Raw genomic sequence first — 24,052 nt, forward strand, 5'->3', positions numbered from 1 at the left:
TGACTGCAACTCCCAGGAGGCACTGTTTCTCTAACTCCAAGCACCACACCAGTGTCTAAATACCATTATTTGGTAACTCTCAATTGAAGTGTACTCACCTGCGAGGATAACATTGGTATAGTGTGTGTAGTAGAGAGAGTGATCTGACTACAACTCCCAGGAGACACTGTTTGACTAACTCCAAGCAACAGTCCAGTGTTCAGTTCTCCAAATACCGTTCTTTATGAAATCACAAATGAAGTGTAGTTACCTGTGGGGCTGACAGTTATCGTGGGTATGAAGTAGAGGGATTGACATGACTGCTAGGCCAGGAGGCTCTGAGTCTCCCATTCCAAGCCTAAGCAGAGTGTGCACATGCCAAAATACCCCTGTGTCTTAACTCTCAAATTAAGTTTACTAATCTGGGAAGATAACATTTGTATATTGAGGGGACGTAGAGGGAGTGACCGGAATGCAAAACCCAATAGACCCTGTGTCACTAAATCCAAGCACAATAACAATGTTCACGTGCCCAATTCGATCGATTTATTAAATCTCAATTGAAGTTCACTCACCTCGGAGGATACCATCTGTCAAGTGTCTTTAGTATGGAGAGTGACATGACTGCAACTCCCAGAAAACACTATTTCAGTAACTCCAAACATCACAGCAATGGTCACTTGTCCAAATACCCTTGTCTGCTAACTCTCAATTGAAGTTTACTCACCTGGGAGGGACCAAGATACAGATCATGCTCAACTCTGAGATGTGTCTGGCCACCCACCTCTATCCAGACCAGCTAACTCAAGGTGGAATTATTGAGGACAGGAAGGACATCTTACCCAGTGTGCAAAACAATGATTCCAATGGTCTCAATATGCGTCACCAGAATGGTATCAGCCACAGACACATTCACATTGAGCTGACCAAATGACAATTTCAATCACCTTTTCTGTCCTGGGTCTTTCTGCATAGCAATCAACTAGGCCTCAAAATGGTCAAAGGCATATCTTGCCTAGCCACTGTTTTCCCTGCACAGGTGGTGAGATGGCGTTATCAGGCCATCCTCCCAAGGGATAATAATCTGCACATTTCAGCAGCTGCTTGACTCAAATGAAATTGGCATGCATCGCAAATGTCAGGTCAGTACAACCAACAGCATGGGTACCTGTCACAATAGGACAACCTGCAAATCAAATATGTACAAGGTCTTTGTGAAATGTCACTGTACACTTTTGGAGGTAGATATCACAGTTCAACCAGTAACATTGCACTTTTCACATCAACAGGTCAAGCTGCCACTGGCCACACAGAGCCCACAGAAGAGACTGCCACTACCCCCATGGATGAAGTTCTCAGTGATGATTATACTCCTTGATGTCTGGACATGGAGGAGGGTTCAGACCAATCTGGACAACCTGGTCAGACACCAATAGTGAGTCTCAATGTTGCCACTACATCATATCCCATCCCAGTTGCCTCCACATCACAGGTAGCCTTTCACCCTACAACCTGTGTCCCTAGTGCAGTGGCAACCATCTTGTGCCTTCTAGTCCAGAATCCTGAGTCGCAGCACAACACCTCTGACAAAGAAGGTCCTGGAACCAGTGGGAGAAGGCAACCTGTGGCAAGGGCACAGGGCTGTGGAAGTAGGGTGTGTGGGAGGGATACCATCAGCTAGGGGGGTGAGACCACTAGGGATGTTCCTGGCCAGGACACCATCAGCCACGTCTGGGGGTCTATCAGGAATCCCAAGGCATGATGGGCCAGGAACTTGCATAACTTCTGTGAAATCAAGCAGCTTCAGAGGTACTTTCATTGTGAGATGTGTGAACAGTGAGAGGCTCACAATACCAAAATGGCCTTCCTAAAAGGGGTGCTGAAGGACATTAACTCCATCCTGATCAGGGAACAACAACAACACACTACCCCTCCCTTTGGAGCTTCTACACCAGGCCCTTCATCAGTGCCAGCCACTGGAAGGGAAGCCCTGTCAAGGGAAGAATCCACCCCCTACACGTCTGCCTCTGTAGCAGCAGATCCCCCTTACCACACAAGCAGGGGTATCCAACAAAGAATCCAGGAAGTGTTGAGGGCAAGATATCCACCACTGCCAGCAAGTGACCTCTTCCAAAATGACTTCCTTTGTGTGCCACCTACTCTGTTGATTGTTTTTCAACAACCTTCCATTTCCAATAGGAGGAGTACTCTGGACTTTAGTCTCACAATGGTGTGGCATCTACTCCAGTGATTTCATCCACCATAACTGAACCCATCACTTTTCTTTTCCATCATGCCCCAATTTTGTTTTATGCAAAAACTTTCAAACATCCAACTATCAGAAAGTCATTGTTTGCTTGCTTCAGTTAGACATCTTGCTATGTAGAACTGTAAGACCATGAGAAGCACATGAGGAAGACACAAGATTACTACCAACACACATAAACACATAGCTATAAGGGTCTGTTCATATAAAATATTTTATTTCACAGTACAGCACATAGGCTGTTGAAATGACTGGACTGTCATAGCCAAGAATGTTTGACTCATATTGTATCAACGTGCACATACCAAGGCACAGCCCCCCAGATCAAAGAAGAAAGGCCCTTGTCAGACATTCTCCTGTTGAATAGGCAAACAGATACGTGGATGGTGTCACCAGATAGAGCCTTAACACATTCCAAACCAAAGAAATCCAACAACACATAAACTAAGGTACAAACAGAGGGATATACAACAATCCCTGATCAGAGGCCATTCATTATTCAATGACCATGCATTTAGTGGTATGACACAAACATATGTCAGTGTTGTGGCACAGGCACTGTGACCTGCAATGATGAAACACATCTACGGCTAAATACAGGTCAAACAAGAATAGTGCTTAGCCTATCTGAAGGGTGAATGCCTTGTTTTGCAATTGATGACAACAAATTTCATGCACACAGGAAACGCACACATGACGCAAGCGCCCAGCACAGCACACTAAACAAATCCAATGTGCACTTCTGACCTTCCACCCAAACACTGTTCAAGCTGCCCTGGCACAGGTCTCATGCACCCCGTGACCAACATTACCTGGTACAATCCATGTCCCCTTCGTATGCCTGAAATGCGTCAGACATCTGCCAATGTCGCAACTCTGAAATGCTCACATGAGGATGTTCTGGTGAAGGTACCTGTACAAAGACAAAACAAGGAGTATAGGCTTCAAAACATACCTATTACACAAATCACATAGCAAGCATCGGGAAAGGAAATTACACTGCAATGAGACTGACACAAACAAAGTAGCTACCTCAAGGTGGGGATATGTCAAAGGCTAACTCTTCGAGCACCCTTTGGCTGAATATTGTAGACTATCAGCTGTCTAGTTGTTCCCAAAACACAACTCCACACATTCTCACATCCACAGTTTATTGTACAGTCAGTCTTTACATCACATGACATACTTACGCTCATAAAAAGTAGCTATTGATCCAGCAAGTCAGCACTTTGTCTTCACCGCTGTCATCCTCACTTGGCATTTCATGAGTCCCACCTGGTGGCACCGCAGGCACGTCCTCCTCTGGGATGTATGGGATATTACACCACAGGGCGATGTTGTGGAGCATGCAGTATTCCACAGTGATCTGACACACTTTTCTGGGTGAGTTGAGGAGGGCTCTACCTGTTTGGTCCAGACACCTAAATCTGGCCTTCATGAGCCCAAAAGCCTGCTCCACTCCCGCTGTGTTCTTCGATGGGCCTTATTGAAGCAAACTTCCCCTGGCATAGTTGGTTCCTTAGTGGCTACAACAACCAAGGCCAGTTTGGATTTACGGAGTCTCCTCTTAAGAAATGGGACATTTGTGCAACGAGTTACTAAATTTATGATTGTAGTACCAGACATTGCACACACACAAACAGGGCAGATGTGACTTACCAACCAACCAGGCCCTCTCTGGGTATAGTTGTGACATCACCTGGGGTACGGTGCTGTTCTGCATTATGAAGGAATCATGTATAATGGATACTGGCCTGGGAAATGTAGAGATCAAACAGACAACTTGCACGTTAATGGTAAGGAAGTTCTTTCTGTTGCGGCATACTTATTCATTGGCCTGTAGTGGGACCAAGCCAGCATGTGTGTCATCAATGGCCCCCACCACATAGAGGAGGCGTGCAAAACCATAAAAGTCAGCCTTCACATCAGCTAAATCCTGATGTCAGGGAAACTGGATGTAGCTGTCCAGATGTTTCAACATTGCAGAGAGGACATCCTTCAACACCAGACTTAACATAGGTTGGGACATGCCAGCTGATAGATGTTGGAAGGACCCCGTGGCTAGGAAGTGCAATACTGACAAGAATTGCACAATGGGTGATATGCTGATTGGATAACTAATATTTTGCATCAGATCTGGCTCCAAATGACTACATAAGTCTACTATTTTTTGTTTATTCAGACGGTAAAGAAGGATAATGTGGCTTCATTCCATGGTCTGAAGGTCTGGCAGTGGACAGCAGACGGGAGGCTGTGGCATCCTCCCTCACCGGGGATAGCTATGTATGACAAGACATGATTTCTAACATCAGTCATTGTGTCCACAGCAACATGCATGATTCATATCATTGATATCTTGTGACAAAGCATCTTGGGATAGACACGCCAACCAGGACACATCCCAGCTGCAAAGAACACCAGGGTCATATGTGACCCCCATGGTTTTCCACACGTGTCCACAATATGTTTATGAACCAAACTCAAAGATGTGCAACAAAATTGTCCCTCAAAATGTGACCTAGCACCAAAATGTTGCTTGGTGGGGTTGGGCTATGCCTCGATGTTAAATGACACCTGTGCCCTGCAACATGCTATAATGGTGTTTGAGCAGTGGAAGCTACATGACAAGACAGGATAATCATGCTTGTGAGCTCCAAAAACATTTTTGGAGGTGTGACATAGTTTATGAAGCACAATACAGCATTTCAGGCTGTCAAAATGACGGCTGCCGGACCTACTCCACTGGACATTAGGCACTACCCGAAACCACAGGCGGAAGTCATCATGGCAGTAGGCGGTCGCAACCACGGCGGACACAGCCATAGCCTAACGTTATTGTCAGTGGCGATTATAGGCCAATGCCTTGTCTCCCAGAGGTGACGACTAAGTACATGTCAGACGTGACCGCCATGTTCTGCAGATGCATTCACTTGACTCCTGACACTGCAGCAAGCAACACCTCCACTACCTGAGCTCCTGTGTACCACCTCTGGGAGCAATCATGCCACAACAAGCAGGTGATAAAGCCCCTGCCTTCTCTCTAGAGGGGCTGGAGAGGCTAGTGGATAAGCTCTATGGTGCACTAGAGGAGCAGGTATGTACCACATGTGCACAATTTTCTCTGTACGTCACCATACCCCCCACAGGCTAGAATGTGGCAGTCTGTGTGTCTGGTTGACTACTCATGTGTAGGATGTACAATGTGCAGGTATTTGTGGCCAGTGCCATTTGTAAATTTCAGTCACATTGTGTTGGGTGAGGTTTTTGGAGCCCAGATCCTCCTTCTGTTTAAGTCACATACCTAGGTGAGGAGACATTACTGCCATCCACTGCCATCTCTTCCCTCACGATTGTTGTAAATGTCGGACAACATGTATGTGCATGACAGCATAAGCTGAGTATGCATGGTGTATAAGTCAGTTGAGAGTGATTTGAGCAATGTGTGTGTATGGTGTCACAGATATGTTTTAACACATCTGCCCTTGCAAAACTGTTATTGGGAAGGCATGTCATGAGTCACTCTGCCGATCAGGTAGCCACACACACCACATGCTAAATAGCTGTTTGCTACCTGATGCACTGTCATGCATGGAAGTGATGGAAATGGGGCATCATGTAGATTCTGTCAGGTCAGCCTGCAGAACCAGGGCCTGTCACATGTATCTCCCAGTATAGGCCCTAGTCTAGGCTGGGATAGAGTCACTGTGGCTATGCAACTGTGGCACTGTACCCCCTCCCTGTACCCCAGTAGATCCTGTAACATGGCCAATATCAGGCCCCAATAGAAAATCCTGCCCAGAATGCCTCATTACTTTGATTAGATCAGGATGGGTACATAGGTAAGTTATTAATTTAAGCCATATGTGCACTTAGCATCATTATCAATGTGTGTCTTTGACTCATAACGGGTCCCTTACTCCCACAGCCCTGTTGTCACCTTCCCAGAGGTCATAGTTGTCCTGTTGAGGCTTATAGCAAAAATGACAGTCCCACAGTGCAGACAATGTGTATATTCCTGGGAGGTCATGATATGTGACTCAGTAGCTTGGTCACATAGCAGAAAATGTACAATGCATGCCTTTGTTTGTTGGATGCCATCTCTGTAGGATGTTACAAATAAACAGGATAACCCAATATTTCCTACCGAACTGGGCAATCTAAACTGTAAAGCACACAATGTTCATTGAGGAATCATTTGCATACAAATATTTCAGCGATATAAATACTATTAATGTTGTAATTAACCAGAAATCAAATTCAATGAATGAATAAATCTACTAACAGTGTGTATTTAGTTACTGGCAAAATGAAGAATTTGTATTTATTCAACTAATAATATATTCACCAAATAGCAAAGCAACAAATAGACTTTTTACTGTTTTTATACAAACACACTGGTGATCACTCTAGTCCACAATACCTTTACATCCAAGGGACAGAAGGAGACCACTAGTCCTCCTGACTCTCCAACCACAAAAAGTTTGAGTCCTAAATGCAGTCTTTCAAACAATCAGAAATCACCCCAAATGGACTCCAGCAGCTCATGCAATTAATTGCGTCATGGAGAGTATAAGGTCGAAGTTTCGGTCTCCCGGGGATGAAACCATACATGAGACCATCTTTAAGACAATGTGTCAAAGTGGATTAAACCACAATAATTTGTTGCTCTACAACACAATAAATAACCCACATTAATAAAATGTTATACAACACTAAAAGGCAGTAGAAACCCAAACTATGCTGTACATGCAAGTAAATCACCCATTTACCAGTGTAGGAGGCTGGCCTGGCTTATAGTAGGTACCTTGTGGTACTTACACCTTGTGCCAGGTCCAGTTATCCCTTATTAGTAAATTAGAAGTGTTCTAGCAGCTTAGGCTGATAGAGGTAGGTATAGCAGAGCAGCTTAGGCTCAACTAGGAGACATGCAAAGCTCCTACTATACCACTTATATCACTTAGCACTATATCATAAGAAAACACAATACTCAGAGTTACTAAAAATAAAGGTACTTTATTTTAGTGACAATATGCCAAAAGTATCTCAGAGGTTATACTCCCTTAGGAGGTAAGTAATATACACAAAATATACACACACACACCAAAATCAGGTGAGTAAACAGAAAAGTAGTGCAAACTCTGTAGAACACAATAGAATGCAATAGGAGACAATAGGCATAGGGGCAGCACAAACCATATACTCTAAAAGTAGAATGCTAACCACGAATCGACCCCAGGCCTAATGTAGTGTGTAGAGGGTCGCTGGGAGTGTAAGAAAACACTAAGGGTGTCCAAAATACCCCACACCAAGACCCTGAAAAGTAGGAGTAAAGATACCCTACTACCCGAGAAAGACAGTAAAGTCAAGATAGGGGATTCTGCAAGGACAACAACTGACTGCAAAGCACTGAAGACAGATTCCTGGACCTGAGGACCTGCAAAGGAAGGGGACCAAGTCCAAGATTCACGCAAGTGTCCAGGGGGGGGGCAGGAGCCCACTAAACCCCGGATGAAGGTGCAAAAGGGCTGCCACCGGGTGGAAGAAGCCAAAGATTCTGCAACAACGGAAGGTGCCAGGAACTTCTCCTTTAGTCAGAAGATGTCCCACGGTGTGCTGGAGGATGCAGAGTTGTTTCCACGCAGAAAGACCGCAAACAAGCCTTGTTAGCTGCAGGAGTCATGGTTGAGGATTATGGATGCTGCCAGGGCCCAGGAAGGACCAGGAGGTCGCCCCTTGAAGGAGGAGACAGAGGGGGTGCTCAGCAACACGGGGAGCTCACGCAAAAGCAGGCAGCACCCACAGAAGCACCTGAACAGGCATTCAGAAGATCTGAGCATGATGGTCGACTCAGCACAAAAAAAGAGGAGCCCACGAAGTCGGAGTCCAACTCAGCGAGTTGGGCAATGCACGACAGAGTGCTGGGGACCTGGGCTAGGCTGTGCTTGAAGGGAGTCTTACAAAAGTGCACAGAAGCCCGAGCAGCTGCAGTTCATGCAGTACACAGGATTACTGTCTGGCGTGGGAAGGCAAGGACTTACCTCCACCAAATTTGGACAGAAGTGCTACTGGACTGTTGGGGACACTTGAATCCAGCTCCTGTGTTCCAGGGACCACGCTCGTCAAGATGAGAGGGGACCCAGAGGACCGGTGATGCAGAAGTTTGGTACCTCCTGCGTTGGCAGGGGGAAGATTCCATCGACCCACGGGAGATTTCTTCTTGGCTTCCTTTGCAGGGTGAAGGCAGACAGCCCTAAGAGCATGCACCACCAGGAAACAGTTGAGAAAGCCAGCAGGATGAGGCGCTACAATGTTGCTGGTAGTCTTCTTGCTACTTTGTTGCAGTTTTGCAGGCGTCCTGGAGCAGTCAGCGGTCGATCCTTGACGGAAGTCGAAGAGGGAAGTGCAGAGGAACTCTGGTGAGCTCTTGCATTCGTTATCTGGTGAGATACCCACAGGAGAGACCCTAAATAGCCCTCCGAGGATGATTGGCTACAGAGAAAGGTAAGCACCTATCAGGAGGGGTCTCTGACGTCACCTGCTGTCACTGGCCACTCAGAGCTGTCCATTGTATCCTCACACCTCTGCATCCAAGATGGCAGAGGTCTGGGACACACTGGAGGAGCTCACTCACCTTTCCTTTGTCCAGTTTCGCGCTAGAGCAGGGCTGGGGGGATCCCTGAACCGGTGTAGACTGGCTCATGGAAGGAGGGCACCATCTGTGCCCTTCAAAGCATTTCCAGAGGCCAGGAGAGGCTACTCCTCTCAGGCCCTTCACACCTATTTCCAAAGGGAGATGGTGTAACACCCTCTCTCTGAGGAAATCCTTTGTTCTGCCTTCCTGGGACTGGGCTGGCCAGGCCCCAGGGGGGCAGAAACCTGTCTGAGGGTTGGCAGCAGTGGTAGCTGCAGAGAAAACCCCGGAAAGTTAGTTTGGCAGTACCTGGGCTCTCTGCTGGAGACCCAGGGATGCATGGAATTGTCCCCCCAATACCAGAATGGTATTGGGGTGACAATTCCATGATCCTAGACATGTTACATGGCCATGTTCGGAGTTACCATGGTGACGCTACATATAGGTATTGACCTATATGTAGTGCACGTGTGTAATGGTGTCCCTGCACTCACAAAGTCCTGGGAAATTGCCCTCACACTAAGTAACTTTGCACCTAACCTTCACTAAGTGAGGGTTAGACATATAGGTGACTTATAAGTTACTTAAGTGCAGTGACAAATGGCTGTGATATAACGTGGACATTATTTCACTCAGGCTGCAGTGGCAGTCCTGTGTAAGAATTGTCTGAGCTCCCTATGGGTGGCAAAAGAAATGCTGCAGCCCATAGGGATCTCCTGGAACCCTAATACCTTGGGTACCTAGGTACCATATACAAGGGACTTATAAGGCTGTTCCAGTGTGCCAATCAGAATTAGTAAAATTAGTCACTAGCCTGCATTGTCAATTTTAAAAGCAGAGAGAGCATAAACACTGAGGGTCTGGTTAACAGAGCCTCAGTAATACAGTTAGGCACCACACAGGGAACACATACAGGGCATACTTTATGAGCACTAGGGTCCTGCTAGCAGGATCCCAGTGACACAGACAAAAACAAACACACATACCTTAAAAAATGGGGGTAACATGCCAGGCAAGATGGTACTTTCCTACAACCAGGCACCCCAAAATAAAAGCCTACCTAAACCTCCCTGTAAAACATGCATTTTTCACATCGTGGGGCCGTAGCATTCCCTAACAACTTTGCAGTACACAACATTTGCACTTTGTCTTCTGAATAAAAATAGCAACCAGTTTTTATGTCGCGTTTATCAATAGCTTGGATATAATAAAGACGACGCTTTGGGAAAGATACATCATAATAAACCTAATAGCTTCACCTTAATTTATATGCACATCTTCATTTGAAATAGGCACTTTGATTTATTAAAAGTAGCACATCAGATATTCTGCCGTCAAGTATTTCAGTGAGCATGTGGCAGGATGTTCATTAGAGCTGCAATTTTTCTCTGGTTCTTTTAACAGTGCGTAGTCAGCTGGTTCACTGAGCCAAAAATATTTTAATGATGCTATTGTGTAAGGCTTTCACCCGGCACCTTGGGTTAATTAAGTGCAGGAGAAAACTGTGGTTTAATCTAGCCAAGATATAGTATTTACATCCGCATTACTCATTGTCTCAAATTTATTCTAAATGTGTTTTTCAGCATCTTAAGACTATTATTTTCAACCGAATCCCTTCAAACGGATTCCCAAAAGTGTACGTTCTATTATCCTCTTAATAAAAAAAAAATACCAGCTCATTTGAAGCACCATGATTGTGCATAAGCCATTGTTATCTCAAACCTCAAAATGTAATAAAATACCTACCTACTGTAGAAATGTTATGGTAGCTGTTTTAGCCATGTAAAAATGATTTACAGTATAATCCAAATTTGCGTTTATTTGAGAAAGCTCTCTGTATTTGGAGTCTAGGCAAATATAAAAAGATTCCAATTTAAGTTCGTTGTTTATTATCTAAGTGTGTATCAATATCTAAAATGTTCCATTCGCTCTAACAATATCGGACATGAATGCGGTAGTGATAAATAGTTACCTAGCATTTTTTTATGATTTTGTAAATATACTGAACCTCATATAAAAAGACCGAGTGGCTTCACATATCTTATTTGTCCTGACAGAAAAGACTAGTGCGCGTTGTATATTGGGAAAGGGTGACACGTAAACAGGCGACAATTCACTTTTGGAAACTGATATACATTAAGCTGCCATTTCATTGGCAAAGATGTTTTTATTTTTAAAAATAAACAACAGTGGCTAGGCGTAAAAGGTAGCGATCAAGTAGAGATGGACACTCGAGTACCAACAGTGATGACTGTAGTACATTGAGGTGCTGTAGTATCAAGAAACCTTGACGTTCACTGAACAAATTGGAATTAGAGAGAAGGAAACATAAAAGTACTGGCTGTTCTAAAGATCAGGGGTTTTTGTAAAACAAAGCACTGGTTATATTTTACTGCTGTTTCCAAGAAAAAAAAATGACATTCATGTGAACTGTTCGAGTAGAATCTCGTGTTCTGTTGTTACGGAAGGGTTTGTTGGAAACCTGTTTTGCAATGGTACTTTAGTGGTGTTGTAGTGGCTTCTGGATTTCTGAGCGCTCTAACCAACTATAAAGTGGGTGCTATCTTACATTGTCAGAAGAGAAAGCTGGCAGAGGCCAGGGGCTAAATTTATCAAACTTTAACTCAGTGCAGTACAGTAAGACATCTTTCTGTGCTACCTGAAAGAGGGAGGGCAGAAATGCACAATATCTATCAAGATATGGCGCATTCCTGTTCTCTGCCTGTGCTAGTGCACAATTAGCAGCCTAGCACCAATGCAGGCACTTTGCGCAATAAAGCAAGGGTGCCTGCATTATAGGTTGAATTGTTTATGTGCAGGAAATGGCACCTTCTTGCACAACAGCAATCGTGAGAGGTATTTTCCTCTTTCCAAGTGTGCTTTAGAATGCATCACATAGAGAAAGAGGAAAAAAGCAAACACAACTAAACATATTCCTCCTCATTACGTCTCCCTTGGGGAGGCTTAGGATTTTGATGCATTTTCAGGTCTACCACTAACAGTAAATCTGGAAATGCGCCAAAACACATGGGTAGATGTGTGGGAACACCCAAGCTCCATCCATGTAACACCTACCTGAGACACAGTAATGCAAGATAGTGATTTGTGCTGGCTTGTGTTGCTCTACATTTTTCAAGCAATGCAGGGCCACCCAAGGTGGCCTTGTGTGGCTTGATAAATCTCACTTAGGTTTTGCATCACCCTTGCATCCCCTTGCATTGTGCAAGGGTGTCACAAAACCTTAATAAATCTGACCCCAAGAGAACAATTCACAAAGGAATTTTTATTAGTAATTGTGAATTTATTGACAAAAGACCTTCATTTTCACCTGCTAGGGATTCAGGCCCTGTGACGGTCTTTTCAGAGACCGCGGAAGCTGCTGCAGCCAGCATACCTCCAGTGCTGGCGGTATGCTGACCGCCATATTTGAAGTTGTGTGTGGACTTATGGGCGAAAGTCCAACGGCGTTGAAGAGGCAGTTGCATCACCAGCACCACCACGTCAGCAAGACTCCATCCCCCGTATTCCCAGCTGTAATATGGCTTGGCGGAGTCTTGCTGGTGTGGTGGTGGTGCAAAACCTCCAGGAACAATCCCCTACCGGACCACCTGCTCGACGGAGAAGGTAAGCGATTATCCAACAGGGGGCTGGGGGTCTGTGTGTGCATGTCAACGTGTGTGAGTGCATGTGTGGTAGTTTGAATGCTGGGGAGTTGGTGGGGGGTCTGCATGTGTGAGTGCGTAAGTGTGAGTATGCGGAGGGGGTGTAGTATGAGTGCGAGTATGTGGAGGGGGTAGTATGAGTGCGTGTATGTGGAGGGGGTTGTGAATGCATGCGTGTGTACTGAATGTGAATATTTGTGTGAATGTGTGCACGTGAATGGGGGTGTTCATTTGTGTGCGTGCGTTTGCATGGGTGTGCCTGAGTGCATGTAAGTACATGAATGTGTGTTTCAGTGTGTGTGTTTCAGTGTGTGTTTTTCCGAGTGAATGGGGGTGTATGAAGCAAGTGCATGGGTGAGTGTGGACATGTTATGGGTGCATGTGTGCATATGTGTGGATGTGTGGGGGTGCATGTGCTGGCAACAGAAATGGGGATTCCTGTTTCTGAGTGCATCCCCACCAGGGTTTTCATGGCTGGGTGACCGCCACGGAGATCCTGGTGGTCTACGGCCTTGTAATCCAGCTGTCAGGCAGAGGCCTGCCGCCAGACTGGAGGAGCTCACTGCCGGCTGCACCGGGGTGACTGCACCGGCGGGCCAGGCGGTGTTGTGGCAGTTTGGCTTCTGCCAAACCCCACAACTTGTAATGAGGCGGTCTTTACCACCGGGTCCATGCAAGTAAGACCGCCACAGCGAGGCTGGCAGTCTCATGACCGTCAGCCTCATCATAAGGGCTTCAGTGTGGAAAAATGCGCAGTAGCAAGTCTCTTGTAAGGGGGTATGTGGCCAGAATTATAAGTGAAAGCCTTATAGGTTAGTTATCACACACAATTGTGTGCATTTCAGGCAATCACAAACTGTGATCAACCCTTAAAGCTCAGCAAAGGCCTGGAGTAAACCCCTTTGCAAGATGGAAAACGGACAATATCACCCATAACCTGGGGAAGATATAAGGAAAGTGGTTTCTTCATGTGACAAAATGGTTTTAACATGAAAACAAGGAAAAGGAAAAAAGGGCATTCGCAAATTGGCATAATTTCCCTTAGGCTTAAGTCTACGCTATGAAGTACTCTTCTACTGGGAGCCCGGAGAATATGTCACATAGCACTCCATGTAGTAAGTCTGAAAAACTGTTCATTATATCACATAGACAGAAAGGAAGGATTTACAGTGAATATATAGACAGAATGGATAATTTCCTTTTTTCAACTTCTTGTTCCCAGGTTATTGGACCCCTTTTAGGTGAAAAAAATAATATTTGGATGAGGTGGTCTGACTCACATAATGTGACATACTTCATCATTGGCTACCTCATACCTCCTTGGTAAGATGGTACTACCAGGGCAGACTCAATCCTAATTAATGGTGGAGTTCTTAAGCTATAATATTTTCCTGGATAGTACAAGGATCCAGTTTATATTACAATTACCTTAAGCTATGCCACAGGTTTGCCCTTCATTATGTGGTTTCCTCAGGTATGATTAAAATGTGAGTAAATACATTACTAGATGTATAAGGGTACCATGGCACCATCAGCCTTTGAAAGTGCTGACATGTTTCTGTCCCCACTATGAGCTGGATACCTGGTCAGGGGCATTCCTCAGGACAAAAAGGATGTCACACTTTAATTCTATGAGTGTCTGCTAGTATGTATACGCATATATTGGAAAGAGTGGAATTTGCTATTGCTCCTTATTTGAATTTGAATACCTAAGTTTCAAATGCACATAAGATTAGACAATACAATACCATCCACTGTGCTGGGATGGTGATGATTTCATGGAAAAAGCATTCAATGACACATCACATGTGAAAGGATGGTACTGTAAATCACATATATACAAACACAACATGCTTATCACACAAGTACCTTTGTGATTGTCAACATGCATGCTAGTATGTTTTTATAGTATGTCTTTAGTTACCCTATTTAGGGCTTCTCTTCACTTTATGGTTTGGTAGTTGTGAGCATTCCTGGAGTCACACGCTAATATATGGAACATTATAGGTTGCCCTCTATTAGTGGAAACATTGCAATACTGCGTGCCATCTTTATATGAAAGAACTTATTTGTTACTCGAACTATAATCACAAATTAAGATAGCCATAGCCAATAATCTATATGCTAAATTCTATGGTAGCAAGGTACAGGTTATCGTTATACACCCAGCTGATCTAGTGTGGCGACCCCCATACTACATCAGCAACTGCCTGCTCTGAGGGCAACTAATGGTTGCTATTCTAGCTCCTGTGTCTCTCAGAGCCTCTACCCGCTGCCCCTTTATGGTGAGCTAATGCCTGTACTTTTTAGTGCTGCGGGGCATATGGCTCTTTAACAACATCTCTCTGCCACCCAAAGACACTAGGGTAACATCTGAACTACCCTCCATACTAAATGGGGCAATCTGCTTCCCAAAAGCTACATCAGCCAGGCCGAAGGTTTGCCCACCGGTGGAGGGATGTGCCTAGTTGGGACACTTGACATCACTCTTGAAATGGCCTGTTGGCACTCTTAATACTTAGGGGGTTTCTGAGAATCTATGGTCAGGGAACTTACTCTTCTTCTTTTCCGGCCTGGATTGGGAATCCTGCCCTTGGGAACTATTTTGGGGACCTTGAGAGAACTCCTCATTTTTATTTTGATCACTCCCTTCTTTCCTCTGGTGGGGACTCTGCCCACCCTTGTGATTATCCCCGCAAGGTACCTTCTTGTGTAGCCTGGTGCTGTGCCATCAGTCAACCAGGTCAATGGGCTTACTATTGGTGTTGGTGCAGATCTGCAAAACAAAGGCTGAGCATATGCCCTCTTGCCACCAAATTGTACAGCCCCATGTGATCATTTACATCACTGTACTTCATCAAAACTTCCAGTGCCTTGCAAAATGAGTCTACGCAAGCCACCCAGGGCTCATCGGGCAGGTTCTGACCATCCCTAAAAGTCTGCCTATACTTTTTTCAGATGAGGCCATATTTCCTGACAAGGGTGTCCTATATCGGGGAGGATACCTCATCGTGTCCCCTTTTCTCCCACAGCAAAGTTAGGCACAAGACTCTTTCAAATGTGAACTGTCTTGTCTTCACAGTTCACTGCAGGTATGTTGCCACCTATATTGCCAAACTCCACTTGCCTAGCTCTCGTGTCCAGCTCCCTGAGTCTCCTTTCATGAGACAATTTTCTCTCCTCTGCCTCCATGGCCACTTTATTTTCCTCCATCTTGAGCCTGGCCCTTTATAATCTAAACTCGTTCTCAGCCTTCCTGTCTACCAGCTCCTCTGGGAACAGGCCTTTTGAAGATATACTCCCCTCTGCTCTAGCAGTGAGTTCCAATTCAGGAGGCAAATAATTCTCTTCCTCTGAATGCACATTTCAGGACAGGTATCCAGGACCTGCTCCTCTACATCATCCATCCTATCCTGGTCACCTGTTGGTGTCAGCCACTGGTGAGCCTCCACCCAGGCCCCTAGAGCTTTCTGAAGCTCCAACATTTTGGTGTCTTTCCTGGTTGGTATTCCCCTTTCCTAACAGAACTGCTTGAGCTCAACCAAAGTGTTGCTCTCCTGGCTGGTGAACTCATATTGCATCCTTGCAGATGTAGCCACAGTCATAATGAGAGTGAATTTGGTAAAAACAAAACAGTCAATCAAGGAGAATTCTTCAGAACTCAAATAGATACCATAATGGGATTTTTAGTGTAACACAAAATCACTGTTTGGCACTGCACAAATAAACCACAAATCCTAATGTCACCTCTGAACACCAATGTTGGAAATTGAGTTACTGGTTGAGAGGGTGAAACCCTACTGAAGTAGCAACCTCAATTCTTGTCAGGGTGAAGTCACAAGTATACCCCAAATTAACCTGTGCCTAACCCCCTAGTAGCTTGACACAAAGCAGTCAGGCTTAACCTAGGGGCAATGTATGAACTATTTGTGTGGCAATTCAAACAGTAATTAAGTGGAACACAACACAAACATTGAGACAATTGGAATTAAATCCAAAAAACAATTTGAGACCAAAATAAGTAGAACCAGAGATATGCAATTTTAAAGATTTAGGTGAAAATAGTGCCACAAAGCACAAGGCGTCAACTGTAGTTATCTGTTCACACTAGACTGAGAAAACGTTCAGGCCAACAGTGATGGAGCGCAGGCCAGCTAAAGTGACCAAGTATGGCCCACTGAACAAAGTACCTTAAATCCGGTTTTGAGAAGCTACATGGAGTCTGCGTTGAGGATGCCTCATGCAGCAGGACGATGCAAGGTCCTTGCATGGAGATGTGTTGTGCAGCAGTGGTGCCAATGAGCTGCAGGGCTGTGAAGGGAAGTCCTGCATCAGGGATGCTTGATGAAGCAGCTTTGATGCAGAGTTGTGGAGAGAAGATGCATACCGCTGTGGTTCCAATGTAGAGCTTTGTAGCAGCGATGCATTGCACTGCATTGGTTCTGCTGGGGCCACAGCTGGGCTGTCAGAGCACCTGCAGGCCCACTTCCAAGGGTCCAGGACTGTGGTAGCACCACTTGAGAGGGCAGGACTCACAGCTAGCAAAGTCCATGTGCTGGGTGCAAGGATGTTGAAGCCTTTTCTGTCCCTGAGGATGTGATCAGGAGGCCAGCCAACTAGCCCTTGCAGCCATTCTGGTGGCCTTGCATTTAAGATGCAGATCCAATCCTTCTCACTCAGGCAGTAAGTCAATAGGGCAGCAGGGCTGCAGGGCAGCACAGCAGTGCAGCATAATTGCAGTCGTTCTTGCAGCAAAGCAGCACAGCACTAAAGAGGTGGGTCTGAATGTCCTGGTGGCTACTTTGAACTAATAGAAGTGTCTGAAGGTATCCACTCACTAGAGGTGTCAAGTATTGCCTTCCTCCCTGCCCTGACCCCAGCTTTTCTTGGGGCTCATAAGACTACTGTTTCAAGCAGAGCGTTTTTGATGTGCTAGTGTGGTAGATGGCAGCCCCTCTTTAATTCAGTGTGGCCCATCCTGCCAACAACTATATTTATTTTGTCTCACCCTCTGTGAGCAATACACAAGAGCCAACTGCCAGCTACACCCAGTCATGTGACCCAGGGTCAGGCTGCAGGCACCAAATGGTTAGAGCAAAGAACAACAAATTTCTAGAAGTGACATTTTCAGAATTGTGATTAAAATCTGCCTTTACTGTTCAAGAGGGCAATTAATTACAATAAGTTAGACACATAGGCCCTCATTACAACCTTGGCGGGCGGCTGAAGCCGCCTGCCAAGGTTGGACCACCGGGCGCCCGCCACTGCGGCCGCACTCCTGCCGCAGCCATTATGAGATCCCCGCTGGGCCGGCGGGCGGAAACCTGGTTTCGGCCCGCCGGCCCAGCGGGGATCTCGGCCGCAACAAATGGAGCCGGCGGTGTTGCGGCTGTGCGACGGATGCAGTTGCACCCGTTGCACTTTTCACTGTGCAGACAGTGAACAGCTGCACGGGGCCGTAGCAGGGGCCCCTGCACTGCCCATGCCAGTGGCATGGGCAGTGCAGGGGCCCAGCGACTCCCCTTACCGCCAGCCTTTTCATGGCGGTTCTTACCACCATGAAAAGGCTGGCGGGAGGGGGACTCGTAATCCCCTGGGCAGTGCTGCAAGCACTGCTGCCCTGGAGGATTACTTCCGCCGGGATAAAAGTGGCAGAAAACCGCCGGTCACGGCCGGTGTGAGCACGGCGCTTCTGCCGCAGTCGTAATCCCCCATGGAAGCACCGCCAGCCTGTTGGCGGTGCTTCCTCCAAAACAGCCCTGGCTGTCAAAGACCGTCAGGGTTGTAATGACCCCCATAATTTGTCTGTCTGCCTGTTCTCAATTGAATCTATCACTTATTAAAAGTAATAATAAAACTTAATGTTATCCTACGGGAGAGGTAGGCCTTGCAGTAGTGACAAATGGATTAAAGAGTTTTTCACTACCAGGACAAACGAAAGTTAAAAGCTCATGTTCAACTTTTTAAATATTCTGCACCCTGCCCTATGGGCTGTTTAGAGCCTACCCTAGGGGTGATTTACATATATTAAAAAGGAAGGTGTAGGCTGGCAAAAGGTTTACTTTACTAGGTCGAATTGACAGTATAAAACTGCACACAAAAACTGCAATGGCAGGCCTGGGACATGTTTAAATAGATACTTAAGTGGATGGTACAATGAAAGCTGCAAACTCACTAGTGACATTTAATTTACAGACCCTGGGTACATGAAGTGCCACTTTACTAAGGACTGACACATAAACAAGTATATCATTTTGGTGTAAGCCTGTGTTACCATGTTTAAAGGAGAGAGCACAAACACTTTAGCAATGGTAAAGTGTGCAGAGTCAAACGTTTGGGAAAGCCACGCCAAGGATGTCTGGTCCAGCACTGGATTTTTACAAAGCAATGCATGTAGGAAATGTCCAACCACAAAAAGCCATTACTATAGTTAGGAAACAAAGAATGTAAAATTTCCCAGCCACATTAGCTAAAACATGAAAAATATAATATAGAAAATTACATAAAATCAAAAAAATGATTAGTTGAATAAACAATGATGATTTATTCCAATTAAAAAAATGTAAGTGTGGACTTTCAAAAATGATTGCACTTTTAAAATGTCAGCAGTGTATGGCTTTAAGCTCTAATTAAGATCCACAACTACAGAAGGACTTGTGGTTGGCAGCCTCACTACCCATGTCAGAGATAGAGTGAGAACTACCAAATTCCAGTTACATCTCCATCCAGAACCTACAGCTCTGGTTGCTATCTTAGCTACAGTTCCACCATTGAGATCAGGAGTAATTGAATCAAATCTTCAAGTAAAACATGAAGTTATGCACTGGGGTGCAATAAGCATTTTAGGGGAGGAAATTGCTTAAAGGCCCACATCAATACGGTTAGAAGATAAGAGTGGGTGGGCAATAGGGAGAAACCCTGGGAGGGGGATTGTATTATTATTAATTTTGACAAGCCTGATATAGCAGGACATCTAATACTGCAGGCATCTCATATCAATTCCCCCCAAAAGGTATAAAGGTGCTTCTGCTAGTTTTCTTTTTCTACCTGCCAAGCATCCATCATAATGTTAGGAAATTTAGAAAACTGTCAGGGTTCCAGGGAGGTTAACTGGAGAGGGCTACACCCATATAGTTGACAAATACATTTGATCCTCTAAGCATCTTGAGTTGTCACAACTGACTGGCCACATCGGACATACATTTTCCCCTTCTACTTGGGGGGCAGAAAGTGAGATGACTAATCAATTTCATACTTCAGCACTTAAGACAGGTTCTTCTTTGAAGAGTCAGAGCTGGAATATTGCTGGGCAATGCGAAAGAGATTGGATATTAAGTGGTGTAACTTTATAAAGGGTCATCATATAGTGGGGTTGCAAGAAACGTAGGACACATAGGCCCTCATTACAACCCTGTCAGTCGGTGTTAAAGCAGCAGTAATACTGCAAACAGTCCAGCGGAGAAAAAAATGGGATTACGACCGTAGCGGAAACCGCCAACATAGCCAGCCACTTTAACATTCCGACCGCCACAGCGGTACAAACAAACATCGCAGCGGACACCGCCAACAGACAGGTGAAAGACAATGTACCACCCACCCTATCACAACAGGCCTATCTGCCACCTTTTTCCGGGGTGGAACCAACGCGAATAAAAACACGGCGGAAACAGTACACAGAAGGGAAAACACTCACCTCTCCACACCCCATGAGGAACCAGGACGCCATGGAGCCCGAATTGCAAATACTGCAGATGATTGTCTTCCTGCTCCTCTATCAGGAGCTCCAACGACGGCGGTGACGAACATGGTGAGTACTGCACCTACAACACAGGGGAGGGGGGAGGGAAAAGAGAATGACACACACACGAAACACGCAACACCCCCACCCCCACCCCACCCACAACACCATACACACAAATACATGCTGCAACATTACATATACAGCCTCCCCACCCCCTGGAAGAACGCAAGGACAAAAGGAAATGATTTGAATGAATGTAATCATGTGACATATAATTATCAAAGTTCAAAATCCATTATATACAGTTATGTAAACCAAATACACAAGTCTAGATAGTGCACCAATCATTGTCTGTGGACCACTGGGCCCAAAATGCATGGGCGAGGCCCACACATGATACCTGACTCCAAACGGAGAGAACACTGGAGGGGCATCAGATAGAAAATATACAGGCACCTCAAGGGGAGGGGGGCACCTCAGCCTGATGAATGCACGACGCCACTGCTCCACGAGGGGGCTCCATGTCCACAGTTTGGTCCTGGGGAGTGCAAAGCCACAGTCTCTCAAGTCTTTCCAGTGGGTGGTTTGCCCACTGCTCTATCCTGGGGAGTGCAAAGCCACAGTCTCTCAAGTCTTATCAGTGGGTGGTTTGCCCACTGCTTTATCCTGGGGAGTGCAAAGCCACAGTCTCTCAAGTCTTTCCAGTGGGTGGTTTGCTCACTGCTTTATCCTGGGGAGTGCAAAGCCACAGTCTCTCAAGTGGATAACAGTGTCCACTGGTTCTGGAGGGGGCTTCGCGCCCAGAGTGCTTCATCCTGCCAAGGACTGAGGTAGTGGATGTATCTCTCCACTGGTTCTGGGGGGGGCTTGGTGCCCAGAGTGCTTCATCCTGCCCAGGACTGAGGTAGTGGATGTCCTTCCCCACTGGTTCTGGAGGGGGCATGGTGCCCAGAGTGCTCCATGTGCAGTGTGGCCGGAACAATACACTCTCCTGGGTGTGTGTGCCACGAGATTGCCGAGGTACAGGTAGCATGAAATGGCATGGAGGCAGAGACATACCCCACACTGCTGTGGCTTAGCATTCCATATGCAGGTGACAACCGTGATGACAGTGATGCTTCATGGAAGCTGCCCAGGGTCCTTGAACTCACCACCAGCCTCAGTTGACTGACCACTGGGGATGGTAGGCATGTCTGCTGTGGTGCCACTGTCTGAGGACGTCGCGGGGCCGCACACACTGGGACGGGTAGATGGAGGGGGTTTGGGAGTGGAGGAAGAGGTATTGGTTGTAGGAGGCGTACGTCTGCTGAATGTGGGTGAAGGTGCATGGGCTGGAGTCTGTTGTGAGGTGGATGGCTGTTGGGTGGGTGTGTGCCTGCGTTTGTGTACTTTGGGAGGAGGGCTCACTGACACACTGGGAGAGGACACTGGGGATATGTGAATGGTAGTGGGGGTGGTGAGTGCACGTGAGCGGTGTGTGGTGATGGGCGTGCTGGTGATGGAGGTAGTGGCTGAGGATATAGTGCATGTAGGTGTGAGTGGAGACGAGACTGGGAGGGAGGAGGGAGACATGGAGGAGGGGGACACAGTGGGGGAAGTGGATGTTGGTATGTGTGCATGGGTATGATGCTTGTGTGAGTACCTGTGGGATGTGTGGTGCTTATGTTTGACTGAGCCACTCTTGTGTGTTGATGTGTGTACATGCTGGTCTGAAGGTGTGCTTGGGATAGGCTGAGGTACCGGGGATTGGGTCTGAGTGGAGGAGGTTGGGGGGGGAGGCTGGACGCAGGGACAATGGCTGCCATCAGTGCTGAGGCCAGAGCCTCTCTGTTGGGCTGCTTGGCCAGAATAAGTGCCCTCCAGGTATGCATTTGTTTGTTGCAAATGCCTCTCAACACCCTGGATGGCATTCAGAATGGTAGACTGCCCAACAGTGAGGGATCTCAGGAGGTCAATAGCCTCCTCACTGCTGGCAGCAGGGCTGACGGGGGCAGGGCCTTAGGTGCCTGGGGCAAAGGAGATGCCCACCCTCCTGGGTGAGCAGGCACGGGACACACGCTGAGGGGCTGCTGGGAGGGCGGTGCTGGTAGGGGGGGGTGGCAGCTGTGCCTGTTGATGCAGTGGGCACTGAGAGGTCCGCCACCGCAAGGGAGCTCCCATCAGAGGAGGAGCCGCTGTCGCTGGTCTCTGCTCCTGTCCCCGCCATGAAGCTCCCCTCGCCCTCCGTCCCACTGGTGGCTTCAGACTCCGTTGTTTCGCCCTCCAGGGCCAAGTGGGATGCAGCTCCCTCCTGCTCCGATGCCAATGCTCCTCCGCCTGATGATGCTATTGCACACAAGAACAGGGAGACCACAAAAAGGGGCGGGGGGAGACAGGAGAAAGACATGTTCAGTGCATGCAACACCACTACTGTTGGCGAACACAACAGACACAGCAGCCCTCTGCACTACACCATGCACTTATAGTTCCTAGATTAATCACATGCCCATGGGGTGCAAAGCTTAAGTCCGATTGCTGCACAGCTGGAAGTCACAGGAGCCTGACTAGGTGTAGATGCCACTAACTACTAGTGGGGTTGGGGTGCCACATAGCCTGCATCACAAGGGACCTTGCCTAACAAGCTCACCCTGACCTAGGGTAACCCACTGCCCACCTCCCCCACCTCCCCCACCCAGACACCTCATAATGCGCGCAGAGTCAGCTGAATGAGATTGTACTGTGATGCCCTCAAGTGCCCATCCAACTCTGGATACGCCACCGCCAAGATCCGGAACATCGGGGGGTCATGGTGCGACGGGAACCCCTCCTATGTTGGGAGGCCATCCCCAGCTGGGCCTCCGCCGTCTTCTTGCTCCAGCAGCGCAGGTCCTCCCATCTTTTACGGCAGTGGGTGCTCCCTCTGTGGTGGACCCCCAGGGTCCGGACGTCCTTGGAGATGGCACGTCAAATAGCCTTCTTCTGGTGGGCGCTGACCTAGAGGAATAGTACAGGGGGAAAGGAAATTCTTTACCTGTCCGGACCGTCATACTCATTGGCCCCCGTTCCCACCCTTGCCCTGATGCACATGCACTCACCGTCCGCACATGCAGGCCTCAGCCCCCCCCATGTATCTTCCATCCACACCACTCCAAACAGGCCTTGCCCATGCAGCATGCTCACAGTGTACTCACCTCTTTGTCTGGAGGACCGTACAGTTGTGTGTACTGGAGGAGGACCCCATCCACTAGTTTCTCCAACTCCTCCGAAGTGAAGGCAGGGGCCCTTTCCCCAGACACATGAGCCATCGTCGCTTCCAGACACAGGTCACAGCAGCACTTGCAGTGTAGGTCCTCTCCTGTTGAAGGTCAGGTATCAAGTAAGTGAACAGACAGAAAATGCAGTCACGTCCGCGGCGGTGCGTACCGTCACTGCCGGCATACATCGTCATTGGCTCCTCCAACCCACAGGGTCCAATGTTAAACAATGCAGAATTGCGCTGCGGTCTTCGACCGCCCACTGTGACGGTGTAGAACGCCAGCGCAGTTACCTCATATCCCCTTGTCCCACCTTACAGGTCAGGCAGCGCCACTTCAGGGGGCCACATGGCATTAATAATAACTGCATCACACCAATATAGGCCTTGAATACACACAGTTACAGACACATTGCTGATTAATAAATGTGTGCAAATGACATTTTGTGATTCCTCAGTGTTAGCTGACTCTCTGCTCGCTGTTCTCCTCCATAGGGTACATCTGCTGGGGCAGGTGATGAGATGGCGGCATCCTCCGGTG

This window comes from Pleurodeles waltl, chromosome 1_1 (genome assembly GCF_031143425.1).
Source record: "Pleurodeles waltl isolate 20211129_DDA chromosome 1_1, aPleWal1.hap1.20221129, whole genome shotgun sequence".
Classification (NCBI taxonomy): domain Eukaryota; kingdom Metazoa; phylum Chordata; class Amphibia; order Caudata; family Salamandridae; genus Pleurodeles; species Pleurodeles waltl.